Below are 16,974 nucleotides of genomic sequence, written 5' to 3'. Positions count from 1 at the left end.
GCTTAGTCTATTCATCTTTTGGTCTCCCTCTACGATTTTTACCTTCCACGCTGCCCTGCAATGCTAAATTTGTGATCCCTTGATGCCTCAGGACATGTCCTACCAACCAATTCCTTCTTCTAGTCAAGTTGTGCCACAAACTGCTCTTCTCCCCAATCCTATTCAATGCCTCATCATTAGTTACGTGATCTACCCACCTAATCTTCAACATTCTTCTGTAGCACCACATTTCGAAAGCTTCTATTCTCTTCTTGCCCAAACTATTTATCGTCCGTGTTTCACTTCCATACATTGCTACACTCCATATAAATACTTTCAGGAACGACTTCCTGCCTTTTAAATCTATACTCGATGTTAACAAATTTCTCTTTTTCAGAAACGTTTTCCTTGCCCTTGCCAGTCTACATATTATATCCTCTCTACTTCGACCATCATTAGTTATTTTGCTCCCCAAATAGCAAAACTCCTTTACTAGTTTAAGTGTCTCACTTCCTAATCTAATTGCCTCAGCATCAACCGACTTAATTCGACTACTTTCCATTATCCTCGTTTTGCTTTTGTTGATGTTCATCTTGTTCCCTCGTTTCAAGACACTGTCCATTCCGTTCAACTGCTCTTCCAAGTCCTTTGCTGTCTCTGACAGAATTACAATGTCATCGATGATCCTTTTTTATTTCTTCTCCCTGGATTGTAATACCTACTCCAAGTATTTCTGTTGTTTCCTTGCTCAATATACAGAGTGAATAACATCGGGGACAGGCTACAAGCTTGTGTCACTCCCTTCCCAACCACTGCTTCCCTTTCATGCCCCTCGACTCTTATAACTGCCATCTGGTTTCTGTACAAATTATAAATAGCCTTTCGCTCCCTGTATTTTACCCCTACCACCTTTAGAATTTGAAAGAGAGTATTCCAGTCACTATTGTAAAAAGCTTTCTCTAAGTCTACAAATGCTAGAAACGTAGGTTTGCCTTTCCTTAATCTTTCTTCTGAGATAAGTCGTAAGGTCAGTATTGCCTCACGTGGTACAACATTTCTACGGAATCCAAACTGATCTTCCCCGAGGTCGGCTTCTACCAGTTTCTCCATTCGTCTGTAAATAATTCGTGTTAGTATTTTGCAGCTGTGACTTATTAAACTGATAGTTCGGTATTTTTCACATCGGTCAACACCTGCTTTCTTTGGTATTGGAATTATTATATTCTTCTTGAAGTCTGAGGGTATTTCGCCTGTTACGTAGATCTTGATCACCAGATGGTAGAGTTTTGTCAGGACTGGCTCTCCCAAGGCCGTCAGTAGTTCTAATGGAATGTTGTCTACACCCGGGGCCTTGTTTTGACTCAGGTCTTTCAGTGCTCTATCAAACTCTTCACGCAGTATCGTATCTCCCATTTCATCTTCATCCCCATCCTCTTCCATTTCCATAATGTAGTCCTCAAGTACATCGGACTTGTATAGACCCTCTATATACTCCTTCCACATTTCTGCTTTGCCCTCTTTGCTTAGAACTGGGTTTCCATCTGAGCTATTGATATTCATACAAGTGACTCTCTTTCCTCCAAAGGTCTCTTTAATTCTCCTGTAGGCACTATCTATCTTACCGGTAGTGAGATAAGCCTCTACATCTTTACATCTGTCCTCTAGCCATGCCTGCTTAACCATTTAGCACTTCTTGTCGATCTCATTTTTGAGACGTTTGTATTACTTTTAGCCTGCTTCATTTACTGCATTTTTATATTTTCTCCTTTCATCAATTAAATTCAATATTTCTTCTGTTACCCAAGGATTTCTACTAGCCCTCGTCTTTTTACCTACTTGATCCTCTGCTGCCTTTACTATTTCAGCCCTCAGAGCTACCCTTTCTTCTTCTACTGTATTTCTTTCCCCCATTTGTGACAATTGTTCCCTTATGCTGTCTCTGAAACTCTGTACAACCTCTGGTTTAGTCAGCTTATCCAGGTCCCATCTCCTTAAATTCCCACCTTTTTGCAATTTCTTCAGTTTTAATCTACAGTTCATAACCAATAGATTGTGGCCAGAGTCCACATCTGCCCCTGGAAATGTCCTACAATTTAAAACATGGTACCTAAATCTCTGTCTTACCATTATATAACCTATCTGATACCTTTTAGTATCTCCAGGATTCTTCCATGTATACAACGTTCTTTTATGATTCTTGAACCAAGTGTTAGCTATGATTAAGTTATGCTCTGTGCAAAATTCTAACAGACGGCATCCTCTTTCATTTCCTAGCTCCAATCCATATTCACCTACTATGTTTCCTTCTCTCCCTTTTCCTACTGTCGAATTCCAGTCACCCATGAATATTAAATTTTTGTCTCCCTTCCCTACCAGAATAATTTCTTTTATCTCATCATACATTTCTTCAATTTCTTCGTCATCTGCAGAGCTAGTTTGCATATAAACTTGTTCTACTGTAGTAGGCATGGGCTTCGTGTCTCTCTTGGCCACTATAATACGTTCACTATGCTGTTTGTAGTAGCTAACCCGCACTCCTATTTTTTATTCATTATTAAACCTACTCCTGCATTACCCCTATTTGATTTTGTATTTATAACCCTGTAATCACCTGACCAAAAGTCTTGTTCCTCCTGCCACCGAACTTCACAAATTCCCACTATATCTAACTTTTACCTGTCCATTTCCCTTTTTCATTTTTCTAACCCACCTGCCCGATTAGGGGATCTGACATTCCACGCTCCGATCCATAGAATGCCAGTTTTCTTTCTCCTAATAACGACGTCCTCTTGAGTAGTCCCCGCCCGGAGATCCGAATGGGGGACTATTTTATCTCCGGAATATTTTACCCAAGAGGACGTCATCATCATTTAACCATACAGTAAAGCTGCATGCCCTCGGGAAAAATTACGGCTGTAGTTTACCTTGCTTTCAGCTGTTCGCAGTTCCACAACAGCAAGGCCGTTTTGGTTAGTGTTACAAGGCCAGATCAGTCAATCACCCAGACTGTTGCCCCTGCAACTACTGAAAGGGCTGCTGCCCCTCTTCAGGAACCACACGTTTGTCTGGCCTCTCAACAGATACCCCTCCGTTGTGGTTGCACCTACGGTTCGGCTATCTGTATCGTTGAGGCACGCAAGCCTTCCCACCAACGGCTTGGTCCATGGTTCATGGGGGCAGGGCCTCTCTATACTGAGCGTTAATTAGAAAGAGCTTCTGGTGTCACACAAGTACAAATATTTGCTCTTCCAAACTGACTACCTTCATTTTGCTTAGTTTTAGTTCCGTCTTCATTTCACAGCAAAGTTATTTACTTGCATGTTTTTGAGAATACTGTTTCTTTCCCCATGAATATGCCCAGACACATTCTTAGAAATAAAAGCCGTGCAAACCTATGTTGAATCTGTTTACAGTGAAGACATAGCTTCCGAAACGAAACCAACTCAGAAAAATACATAGTAATATAATGTTTTAAGCCGAAAATACATCTGTAGCTCACAAAATATCCTGTATTCGAGTACATACGCCTTTAGTAGGCAAAATACATATACTGTCATTGCCTGCACTATCTGAAGATACACAGCTATCATGAAATTAGTTCGTTTGTGAATTGTTTGAAAAGGAAAGACAGACTCTGAGCTGAATATGAGACTGCAAGTTATTGATCTTACTGTTCTTAATCAGCGCATACATCATCCAAAGCAAATGGGATCCGGATATTATACGATACGTTGCACATTATAAATTACTTAATGAATCTTTTCCGTTATCTGACATTTAAATTCTTTTGTTTTGTTTGATAAATATTATGGGGCGTGAAGAATAAGTAATAAGAACCTCTAAGTAATCCTGAATATAAATCCAATTTACTGCTTTAAAGATACTTACATTATTCTTATAGTGATTGTGAATTTAAAATAGCCTTATTGACTTTTACAAAATTGTTCAGTGACAAGTGAATTAGGTAGAAGGTGTCAAAAGGCCGTATGCGCAGTTGTGTTATCTATGACTAAAATCAGAGGCAACATAAAGTACTAAGATTTCACCACATAAGTAACACAGCCCGTATTGGTGGAAGACTTTATTTATGCACTAAAGTGCTGAGGCCCCTCTCTACATTACTCACTTGTCTGTCATATGGTTGGGCGGCCGGGGTGGCCGAGCGGTTCTAGGTGCTACAGTGTGGAACCGCGCGACCGCTACGTTCGCAGGTTCGAATCCTGCCTCGGGCATGGGTGTGTGTGATGTCCTTAGGTTAGTTAGGTGTAAGTAGTTCTAAGTTCTAGGGGACTGATGACTTCAGAAGTTAAGTCCCATAGTTCTCATAGCGATTTGAACCATTTTTTGCCATATGGGTGTTGTTATAACAAGTTCAAGTTATTCTTGTTCTTACTGCGAACTCTGAATATTTTTGACTTACAAAGGGATGTGATCAAACCTATTTCTTTTAGGATACAGTTTTCATTACAATGGATTTGCATAAAACATAGCTTCACATTTTTTTCGAAATTTCTCTCTTTTTCTTTTTCTTTCTTCGGACATTTCCCAGATTTTTAGTCGTTCCTCATACTTCTTCGCATTCTCGATACTAGTCGATGCGTTTTATAACGTATTGACGGGTTTCTCACATGTCCCAGGTCAGTTTTAACTGAGTCTCACTTTTTGATTTATGTTCGATGGGAAACAGAGCAAAGTCACTTTGAGGACTTCTACCTCACGTTAAAATTACTCGATGTTTCGGCACTGACCCGAAATACATCTAACAACTATTGTTTTGCAATCAGAAGAGTTCAGTGTTCTTTCTTCAGACATACTGCGTTATAAGTCTTATGTGCAGATATTTTGGCTGCAGAGGAAGGTTCATGATTTTCATAAAAAATTGTGTCCGTATGGTTATCACACATTATCATTTTATACACATATTATTGGCCTATTTCTTGAGTTTACCTTTGGTTAATCATTTTGCGTGAAGGTACGATGAGTTTTACGAAACGGTTTCATTAGTTGCTTGAATTACACATGTTGTGTTCAAGTTATTCTTTTTGTTGGCTTCTGGTTTCGTCAGTGAGGCAGTGTTCCAGCAAAGAGCGAATGTATTAATGCATGAAAGGAAGGCCATTCAGCAACAGCAGGGGGTACGAATTGTAGAAGCAGAACCCATCACATGTTGTCAGCTTCCCATGGAACAGTTGGACACCAGTACCAAAGAAAAAGAAAGCGAACAATGCTGGAGTCATATCTGAGCCCCATACGAGCCATGCCGACTGCCCCTGCTCTGTAGGGACTTTTTTGCCTCGTGCTGGATTATAAATAAGTGGACGTGCTTCCATATGGGTTAAGAGATGTGAGACGAGTGGCAACATAAGGGCGCGCACAGCGTACGTGAAAACTTGTTGACTTAACTTAAGAGGCAGTGTGCTGTACGAGGTTTGCTATTACTTCAGGCATGCTTGCCTTCCTGGGTGTGGGGTCTTATCATTGGGGCACAATTGGCAGCTGGGCCAGCGGACTGTTGGTTCTGAAACGCCTACATGAGTTTGAGCAACTAGCCTTTCAACAATTTGTCGCCTGAGAACCCAACATCGACTTTCTTCTCCTCTGTAATATGTTGGAATCCTTATGGTGAGTATCTACCTCCAACACTGGGTAGCAAGTTAAATTTGTTAAACGGGATTCTTGAACCCCCATCGTCCTGATCGCGTCTCATCTTGCAAATGTGTATCCTGAACCTTGCATACAAACGGGTGTGAGTGCGCTCGTCAGTTAATAGCGTTACGCTGTTTGTGGCTATTTCGAGCATATTTCACGAACTTAGCACACGTGTGTTATTTGCTGTATTTTCTTGTTAACTGCATAAGGAGAATGGTCGCTGTAAAATTGGAGGTGCATAGTTTGTTGGTGCTCACGCAAGCTTCGCATGTTCTGTTGTTATTCTTCTACTGAGCTTTGTTCTTAAGAGCTTTGTTACAAAATTTTCTTGCTGGTTTGCATTTTATGTCCTTATCAATTCTCTCACGTTGATTTTTGCATGTGTGCTTTCATTAGCAGGAATTTTTGTAACATAATTCCGTATGTTCCAGTATCATTATTATTATTATTAATGTTTGTGCATGATAAGGAATCCCAGAGTTGGCCTTCAATGTATAGTCCTACCAGCCTGCTATCAGGTGCATCAAATGACAACCAATGCAATAGAAAGGGGCACCTTGGTGTACTACTTAATTTCTAAATGCAGTGGCTAATAAAGGTATCTGACACATTTTTTAAAGCAGCTTGAACATAGTTACATTTATGAGCTTCTGTTGTAATTTCTGAACGCTTGAGCTACATTTTCAGTGAGCTCGACCCTTTCCGATACTGCCACCATTTTCTGTAGTTATCTACTTTTCTGCTTTCCTCTGCTGCCCCAGTCGGCGAAAGTTAATTTCAGGATTTGGTATTTACTGTTCATGGTTGTTAACTCTTACTTCCTTTTTTTAAATTAAGTATTAATTTTTGTTTTTAGAACTTTAAATTTGCTAGTTGCCACAATGCATTCTATCTGATTTGTTAACTTGGTGCCAAAACGTGTTTTACCTAAATACCTATGTTACAAAATCCGCTTGCCAGCATGTACGTGCTACTCCATTTTGCTCATTGCTGCTATAAGTCACTTGATCTCAGACTAATTGTGTGTGGCCGTAGATGGCGGGTTCCATTTGATTAAAGGAAGTGAAATAAATCTTTGCTAATACCGCCTTGAGGTGGTTTTAGTCTGTAATTTTTGAATGCATATTGTCAGCGAATTCTAACTGACAGTTATTCGTGTGGTCCTCAGTAGGCCTCACCTATTTTATAGCCGGACATTCTGTGTATGTTAACTGCAATTTAGAGGCATCCCACTTGCTGTAAACTTATAATTGGCTATCGGTCATGAAATTTTCTTTCAATGTTTAGTTAATACTTGTTCGTTTGCCATTTGACATTGACAATTTTTAAAAATTTGTGATTATTAAATGTTTTTTAATTATTGCTGTAGATTTTCAAGTTGTTATTAACCTTTTATTAGTCTGCGTGCTAAGAGAACAGAACCAAATATCATCCTCAATTACTATCTCGTTGGAGAATTGTAATATTTATTTATTCTGCTGAGCAAGGCGCTCTCTCGAGAACAATAAAAGCTTCGAGATTAGAAGATTCCTATTTATGTATCTCGTGTCGCTTAACGTTAAGAAGTTGCTGTTAAACTTGTGTACGTTTTTATTCGCCAAGCCACGTACCACTCATCCTACTAGCTCCCTATCGTTTGTAAATAATAATAGCTTCCTAGGAATGAAAAAAGGAAGGTAATAATAAATTAGCAACGAGAGGCAGATTTGCGCTCTGCTATAAAAATATTGTGATCTATTCGAAACTAGAGTATTGTGGATTAGGAAATGACAGTCTACATTACATTTTTTTGCTTTGACTTAGCAGAAATTACCGACTTGTTAAAGCAGTTATTGTTCGTTACTTAGTGACTTGATACACATTCTCCAAACAGTGTTGTATATTGCTGTTTATAACTGCTTAACACACGTGCATATGACATTTGTCCAGCCAGACACTTGTAGTCATAGTAACACATATGTGTTCGAAATTTTGAAGTATCAGATGCGTACAGTTTTTTTTTTCTCTAAAGTGTCACAAAGTAGCCTTATTCACGCGTCGCTACAATTACTACGTCTTAGTGAAACCTCACTTTAGTTCGCCTGTGGAATGCTGGGCGTCTCCTCTCTACATTTAGGACATGTGCCCGTGCGTCGAAGTACTTCCCTCACTTTCAGATCACTCAAGTGGTTTCTTCACCATAAAGATCTGTGCTTGCACCTAAATTGGTTTCACGATATATTTTTCTAGTCCACACCTACCCCTCTGATCGATGCATAACACTAGTTCACATGTGTGTCGCTACACTGGTCAACGTTTTAGAGTTTGTATTGTTTACGTATCACATCCTCATAATTTTATATTAGGCTGAAGTCCAAGATCTGATATGACTGCCAATTATCCTGTTACCAGTGTCATTATTCTACCAATGTAAAGATTTCCTAGGACCTAAGCGTGTAGGTTCTGTTTATGCACCTCTGCCCCAAGGTTGGCTTCAATACGCTTTTAGGTGTCTGGGATGACAACAGCTAGTGGCTAAATACAGAGCATATAGGATGATGTTTGCTCTTTGACTACGAAATTTCTATTGCACCTTCTTGAGCGAAGCTCAGAAGGAAAGATTCTCAGTGGTCAGATCATAGCAGGGCAACGAAATTAGAAACCCATCTAAATCCGCAAAAATGTTCTTGTCCTAACTTCCGATTCTTTAATGGACTTAGTATCACCTAAAGTCAGCATTTGCAGAATCTTAGAGTCTATGTTATTGCATGAAAAGGAACAAACTCCGTCGCCTATAACTAATTTAGATATAAGACAACGCCCATAAACTTCCGTTGCTCTTCAGTTTTACGGAATATATTGTTGACGTCCACGTGACATCTTTCTGTCCAAAGATCGATCATAGCTTTCCTTCCACGGAGATACTCCACCTACATCTACAGTTACATTTACATCTATATGATACACCCAAAAGCACAAAAAAGAAACGCAAAGTACATCTATTTAAAGGGGCTCATAGAAATGCTCTTAACACCTTTTCAAGAGACAGTCTCCACTCCTTCCGATCTGATCTTGTAAGCGTGGTAAAGATGAGGAACGATTGAAAGAGGTAGTGTCGACGTCAACTGAGAGATATATACCTTATAAATCAATAAGTGAAGACACTGATTCTCCATGGTACACAAAATGTGTCAGATCTCTGTTGCAGGAGCAACGAAAAAAACATGCTAAATTTAAATGAACGCAAAATCCTCGAGATTGGAAAAGTTCTGTAGAAGTTCTAAATAGGGCATATGTTTCAATGCGAGATGCTTTTAATAATTTACACAACGAAACTCTGTCTCGGAATCTGAAAGAAAACCCCAAGAGATTCTGGTCACACATAAAGCACACCAGTGGCGAGACGCAATCGATTCCTTCACTGCGTGATAACAACGGTGAAATCACTGATAACAATGCCACTAAAGGAGAGTTATTAAACATTGTTTTCTCAAACTCCTTCACCAAAGAAGACGAAGTAAATATTCCTGATATTCTCGGTGTACCAAAGCAGCTGAAATCATTTAATACAGGTACGGCCTCCGGTCCAGATTGTATACCAGTCAGGTTCCTTTCTGATTAAGTTGACACAATAACTCCATATTTAGCAATTATACTCGTACACAACCGCTCGCTCATAGGAAGATCCATATCTAAAGAATGGAAATTTGCCCAAGTTACACCAATACCCAAAATGGGAATTATGAGTAATCCGCGCAATTACACTCCCATATAACTAACGTCGATTTGCAGTAAGGTTTTGGAACATATACTGTGTTCGACCATTATATCGAAGAATACGATTTATTGATACATAATCATCACGGATTCAGAAAATATCGTTTCTGTGAAACAGAACTAGCTCTCTATACTCATGAAGTAGTGGGTGCTATCGACAGGGGATGTCAATTGATTCGATATATTTAGATTTGCAGAAGGCCTTGGATACCGTTCCTCGCAAGCGTCTTCTAACCAAATTGCGTGCATAGGGAATATCGCATCAATTGTGCGAATGGATTTGTGACTTACGGTCAGAAAGGTCACAATTCGCAAAGTCATCGCGTAAAACAGAAGTAATATCCGGCGTTCCCCAAGTAAGTGTTATAGGTCGTCTATTGTTCCTGATCGATATTAACGACATACGAGATATTCTGAGTAGCCCTATTACATTGTTTGCAGATGATGTTGTCATTTACCGTCCTGTAAAGCCGTCGGTTCTCCAAAACGAATTCCAAAGTGATTGAGATAAGATATCTGTATGGTGCAAAAAGTGGCAGTTGACACTGAATAAAGGAAAGTGTGAAGTTATTCACATGAGTACTGAAAGAAATCCTCTAAATTTCGATTGCTCGATAAGTCACACAAATTTTAAAGGCTGTAAATTCAGCTAAATACTTAGGGATTACAATTACAAATAATCTAATTTGGAACGATCACACAGATAATGTTTTGGGCAGAGCAAATCAAAGACTGCGATTCACTGACAGAACACTTAGAAGGTGCAACAGGTCTACCAAAGAGACTGCTTACACCATGCTTGTGCGCCCTATTCTGGAGTATTTCTGTGTGGTGTGGGACCCGAATCAGATGGGACTGATGGATGACACCGAAAAAGTACAAAGAAGGGCAGCTCGTTTTGTATTATCGCGAAATAAGGAAGCTAGTGCCACAGACATGATACGTGAATAGGAGTGGCAATCATTAAAACAAAGGCGGTTTTCGGTGCGACGGGATCTTCTCATGAAATTTCAATCACCAGTTTTCTCCTCTGATTGCGAAAACATTCTGTTGGCACCCACACAAATAGGGAGAAACGATAATAAAATAAGAGAATTCAGGGCTCGCATAGAAAATTTAAATGCTCGTTTTTCCCGCGCGCCGTTCTAGAGTAGAGAGAAACAGCTCGAAGGTGGTTCATTGAATCCTCTGCCAGGCACTTCCTTGCGAATAGCAGAGTCATCACGTAGATGTTGATGTAGATTACTCTGAAACTCACAATTAAGTGCCTGGCAGAGGGTTTATCACACCACCTTCAAGCTGCTTCTCTACCGTTTGACTTTCGTACAACTCTTACCTCTCTCCACACAAGCACTGATTTCTCTCGTCTTATCACGATGATCATTTTTCCGTACACGTGTGGCCCCAATAAAATACTTTCACACTCTGAGAAGGAAGATGGTGATTAAATTTTCAGGAAAAGGTCATGCCCAAACGAGATACGCCATTGTCGTAATTACTGTCACCCCAATTCGCGTATCATATCCGTGGCACTGTCTCACCTGTTTCATGATAATACAAAATGGGTTGTCTTTCTTAGTGCTTTATCGATGTGGACTGTAAATCCTATGTGTTGCCCACTACACAGCAGTACTCCAGAGGAGGTCAGAAAGAGTAGTGGAAGCAGTCTCTTTAGTAGACCAGTTGCATTTTCTGAGTGTTCTCACAATTTTGGTTTGCTTTCCCCACAACATTACCTGTGTGGTCGTTCCAATATAAGTTATTCATAACACAAATCCCAGTTTTGTAGTTCAATCTAAAACATTTTGAATTCGTTGATTCTTTGTGTAACCGAAATTTAGAGTATTCCTTGCAGTACTCGTGTGTATGACCTTACACATAACGTCATTTAGAGTCAATTTCCCGTTTTCGCACCAGACAGACATCTTGCCTAAACCATTTTGGGGTGCGTTCAAAATGTTCAAATGTGTGTGAAATCTTGTGGGACTTAAATGCTAAGGTCATCCGTACCTAAGCTTACACACTACTTAACCTGAATTATCCTCAGGACAAACACACACACTAATGCCCGAGGGAGGACTCGAACCTCCGCCGGCACCAGCCGCATAGTCCGTGACTGCAGCGCCTTAGACAGCTTTTTTTTTTTAATCTCATTTTGTTCGCTTTTCTTCGTTGCATCTGCTCGGGCCGGACATCGTAAGACATCCGTTTAAGTTCGTTCTTCATCGGTTAACTCAGTTTTTTTGCTACAGAAGGCAGCTAGACCGAACACGCTGAGCTACCGTGCCGGCTGACCGCTCGGTTAATCCCGCGCGGCTTTGGGCTGCGTCATCTGATGACTGCACTACATGGTCATCTACAGAATCATGTTGAAACAATGAAAGAGAGTAGTTCAGAGTGTCTTCCAAACAGTTTGTATGGCTCAGGAAGAGTAGATGGTCTCTAACGCCTCCTTTTACTTCTGTCGGTTACTACGAACCGTGATATTCCTAAGCTAAAAATCACGAATCCAGTCATACAACTGAGACGATACTTCAAAGGCACACAATTTAATTAGAAGTCGCTTGTGTCCAAAGATTCCAGAAATCTAAATATATTTAATCAATTTCTCATACCCTATCGATAGCGCTCATTAACTCGACAGAATAAAGAGTTAGTTGCGTTTCAGAGGAGAGTTATTTTCTGACTCCATGTTGGCTGTTTGTCAATGAACCGTTTTCCTCGAAGTAATTCACAATGTCCAAACACAGAATATTTTCCAAAATGCTACAGAAAATCTACGTTAGAGATTCGGGCCTGCTCTTCAAGGAAATACTTTCTATTTCCTTTCTTGGATGTTGGTGTGACTTGTGAAACTTCACAGCCTTTACGTACGAAACTTTCGACGACCGAGCGGTAATAAATGAACTGCTAGGTATGGAGCTATTGTATCAGCAATCTCTGAAGGGAACCTGACGGTTACACAATAGGGACAGGAGGTCTTTCCTTATTAGGTGATTTAAGGTTCTTCACTACTACTAGAATATCCAGCTTTAAGTTACTCCAATTTACAATGTTTTGATTTGAATCCTGGATTGTTTACTTTGTCTTCTTTGATGAAGAAACTTATGAAAGCCATACGTAATAACGCAGGTTTCGTTTGAAGGAATTTCTGAAAGCCATAGTTAATTACTCTGATTTAGTGGCAACAGGATTAGTAACATCACCAGTGTTATCGTGAAGTGAGGTACTAATTGCGTCTTGGTGCTGATGTACTTTACATGCGACTGGAATTGGGATTTCTGTCACGCTTCTAGACAGAGTCTCGTTGAGGAAACTGTTAAAAGCATCTTTCATTGTAATTTGCGCTAAATTTCGAAGTACTTTAACTTCGTAAATCTTGGTGATTCTGTGTACTTTAAAATTTGGCATGCTTTTTTCGTCGCTCCTACAACGACGTTCTCACCAGTTTTGTGTAAGATGGAAGATCAGAACCATCTCTTATTTATTTATCTGCTATATATCTTTCAGTTCCCCTCACTACTATTTCCCTGAACTGGCACCACATTTGGTCTATGCTGACGTAGCAGCCTGGAGGGTGTGGAGACTGTCTCTTAGGAAGGTGTCAAGAAAATTTTTATCTGCTTTCTTTACTAGATGTATTTACCTTGTACTTTTGGTGAATTTGGATAATATGATATTAAATTTCCTTTACAATACCCTTGTGGACACCAATCGCTATTTTTCTCAACATGTCGTTTTTGCAACTTTTTACACTTCGAGGGGACTCCTTAACTAACTGTTCAGAATAATTTTCTGAGGTTACACTCAATAAGATTTTGGACTTTGTTTTATGCCTGCCACTGTCATTGAACATGTGTTTTAGAGGAGAGATTGAAATCAACACCAACAATGATTGTGTAAGCGGGGTACTTGTTTTGAATGAGACTCAAGTTTTCTTTGAAAACTGTACCATTTGAGTTGGGCGTCGGAAAACGGTGCCAATTATTGATTTATTCCTGTTGTCTAGTATAGCCTCTACCCATATTAAATCACAGGAACCATCTACTTCAATTTTGCTACAACGTAAACTATTTCTGAGAGCAGGAAACATCACTAGCAATAGTATTTAATCTGTGCTTTCCGAACTGGGTTAAGTCCTTCGCCAAAAAATGTGCGGCTTTACATTTTTCCACATATAGCCGTTTTTCCGTTCCCATTAGGATTTGAGTTCCAGTGTTTCCTGTTAGCGCTTACAGCTGTGTCTCTTTCCCAGCATAACTTCGAGAGTTTACAATTACAATACCGACTGCTGCTAGGTCTACCTTCTTATGTTTGCGCTGCACTCTTTTACGCTGACGCCGTTTGTGCAGTTTCCTGAGACCCTGTGGACTAAGTAACTGCCCAGTCGCCTCCACACGTCCTACACTGTCCGAGTAGCTAATTTCTGTGTGTGGCCGGCCCCTGACCTATAAAGCGGAAACTAGAAACTCACCACTCTATAGCCCAATTCGAGTGATCTGTAGCCTACACTGTCGTAGAACCACCTGAGCGCCTGATACGGACCCTCCACTTTCCTCTATATTAATGAATCACCGTCGGTTCTGTCGACGATGATACAGATAGTGAGCTCTACGTTCATCTTTCAAGCGAGACTGGCGGTCTCTACCAGTTCAGTTGGCGAAAAACGAGAGACAATTTTTTCGAATCCAAAGTAACACACATGCTTAGCGCCGATATGAGCTGCCACCTGTAGCTGGGTGCACCCTTAACATCTTATGGCATGCAGAAGCACCTGTTTCACAAGTGGAATGAGTCCTCCTGGTACGCACACACAGAGCGCATACTGGATTCCTTCCCCAACTTCACAGTGCTACACATAACAGGCCCCATTAAGCGCCTAACGCTGAACTCCCAAATACTAGTAATCCCTCCCTCTGTTAGTGCCCAGACATTGCTGATCGAAACGCTTCCTCTGGAATGGTATGACCAACTGCATCTTGCTTCGGGTGCAGATGACGCCAGAAACCCGTTCGTCAGACGAACTGGCGATGCCCGTCGATCGTCCCCCTGGAAACCCTTTCGGTGCCTGCTGCATCCTGGAACGTTCTCCCACTGGACTACAGGTGAGGTATCAACCTCAGTGGGGGCAGTACGTGGGGGGCCGCAGTAATGAACCGATCGTAATCGACGTCACTCATATCCCTATTTCTGGTCCTCACACTGATGCCGACTGGCAACTGCCTGAAGCTGTGTGACGGAACAAAATCTGTCTAGAGCTGTGAAAGAAGGGTCACCAACTCAGCTCGTATCTGAAGATAGCAATCATAGGTTCTGCCCATGCTGAAGGAGGTGCAAATGTAATCTCGACAGAAAAGAAACTAATGAGGGAAGATACGTTGCTCATTTTGGAAGCTCGTAGTGTACTTAACTAATCTGTGGCAGGAACGTAGGAGGATGTATAACTACGGTCTAATCAAAACTAAACTGTTCCTCCACAGCAAAGGAAAAAAACATCTATAATTCGAGGATCGATACAATCATCAATACAAGCGAAGATACTTAACAGTACACTGCCATTAAACGAAAGGCCGTGCATAGTAATCGCTCATATACGCAAGAAATTAAAAAAAAAAATGAGCTAGTAACCAAGCATAAAAATGGTACGCATATTTACATACTTAATCTCTGGTAAAAAAAAGATCCCGTTTGAGGCTGGTAAAAATAATTCAAAATCAACAATGTACTACCATGATCTTCTGCAGGAATATAAGGAGCTCTCTCACTGACGGTCTAACGCACGTTCTAAAATGGTTCAAATGGCTCTAAGCACTATGGAACTTAACATCTGAGGTCATCAGTCCCCCAGACTTAGAACTACTTTAACCTAACCAACTTGAGGACATCACACACATCCATGTCCAAGGCAGAATTCGAGCCTGCGTCTGTAGCAGCAGCGCAGCTCTGGACTGAAGCACCTAGAACCGCTCGGCCACAACAGCCAGCAACGGACTTTCTGACCGAATGTCTTACCATCCTTAACTGACAGTACCTTACCAATAACTCTACCACCCATCTAGTTGGGACATGAATGTTTTCATATGGCTTTGTGAATCAGCCCGTGGAGATAACGTTACTGGAAACGCCACTATACAGTACCACTATGATTAAGAAATGGCCTACATTTATATTAACAGCAGACTGTGGCACGGCAATGTAAGGAATTTGTTGCATTAAAAATTCTTATAACATTCTTGCAGTAATGAATACTGCACGCTATTAAGAACAAATACGGTGTGGCAATTTAAAATGGCCATGATAACTTTTATAATGTCGTATATTGACCAGCGAGTCGTGTTCGCTGGTAACAGACATTATTATTTCTCGTTATAGGCGTTACGCACCTTTACTTTATCACTGGCAGATATCAGATGCAACACGAATTGCTAACGTTTGAATGCTTGTATTAAATTAGTGCAAAATGCTGTTCAAAACTTTATTGCTTTTCTCATGCCAACAATTAATTTCGTTTTGTTTGTAAGCGAAAACAACATTGAGTTATGATGATTCAGTTTCATTTTGATGTCATATTTACAGAGCTTACACCTACAGACAGCCTCCCTCTCTGTCATTACGTGAGGTGGCTATAGGAGTCAGTGGGAGCAGCATCTGCTACCAATTTGTGCCGTCTCTGGCACGTCAAGTCATCAGCAACAGCAGATGCAGTTACATAGGGTTAGGATTGGGAAGGATGGGGGGGAGGAGGTACTGAAGAACGTTGACGCCCATGCTCTGATGTGTCGCTGCATTATGGTGCAAGCTTATTGGCTAACTGATTAAACTCGGTGCTGCAGACTCCAAAGGCGCCTATGCTTACTCCCGCGCTGCAGGTCAAAGGTGAAGTTAAAGCCGCTGTGCTGTTCTCTTTGAGCCACCCGTTACTGACACGAGGACACTGTCTGTGAACTGACAAACTATGCGGAAATTACAGTGGATTCGCAGAACACATAAGTGGCACTTCTGTCTGGTAAGCAACTGAATTGATGGACCTGCAACGGTATCACCGAATAAGGCCTTTCCAGTGTACGAGCCACGTCAACTGGGTGTAGCGAACATCGATGAGAATTCGGCTGAGAGCACCTACAACTAAAATGTTGCAAGACATTCCGGGGGAAATTCACAAGTAGAAAACCGTCGAGAATAAGAATAATGAGCTGGTTTTTCTTCCGTTCTGTCGATCAGTGACAGGAGGATAAACCGTCTCGTGAAAAGAGCGACTTCCCATCAGTCTGCAGCTATTCTGGTAAAATTCATGACTACACCAGACATGTGAAAGACATTCAAAGCCTTATGCACCATACATAGTACCGTATGAATGTAGACAAAATTATGACAGGCAGGTGATGTCTACAGCAGTGTAACATCAGATTAAATACAGGGGCCTGCAACCGTACTACCCAGAGAAATCAGCGGTATCTAATCAAGGCGTGCAGTCTGGAAGTACGAAGACATTCGACGAGATCACCATCATCACGAGGCTTAACAGTTTCTACGATAGCGCTATAAAAGAAACTATAAAGGGAAAAATTAGCAGTATCACCCTCAAGAAAA

Source organism: Schistocerca piceifrons, chromosome 6, assembly GCF_021461385.2.
Source record: "Schistocerca piceifrons isolate TAMUIC-IGC-003096 chromosome 6, iqSchPice1.1, whole genome shotgun sequence".
NCBI lineage: Eukaryota > Metazoa > Arthropoda > Insecta > Orthoptera > Acrididae > Schistocerca > Schistocerca piceifrons.
Note: the sequence above shows the minus strand (reverse complement) of the source record.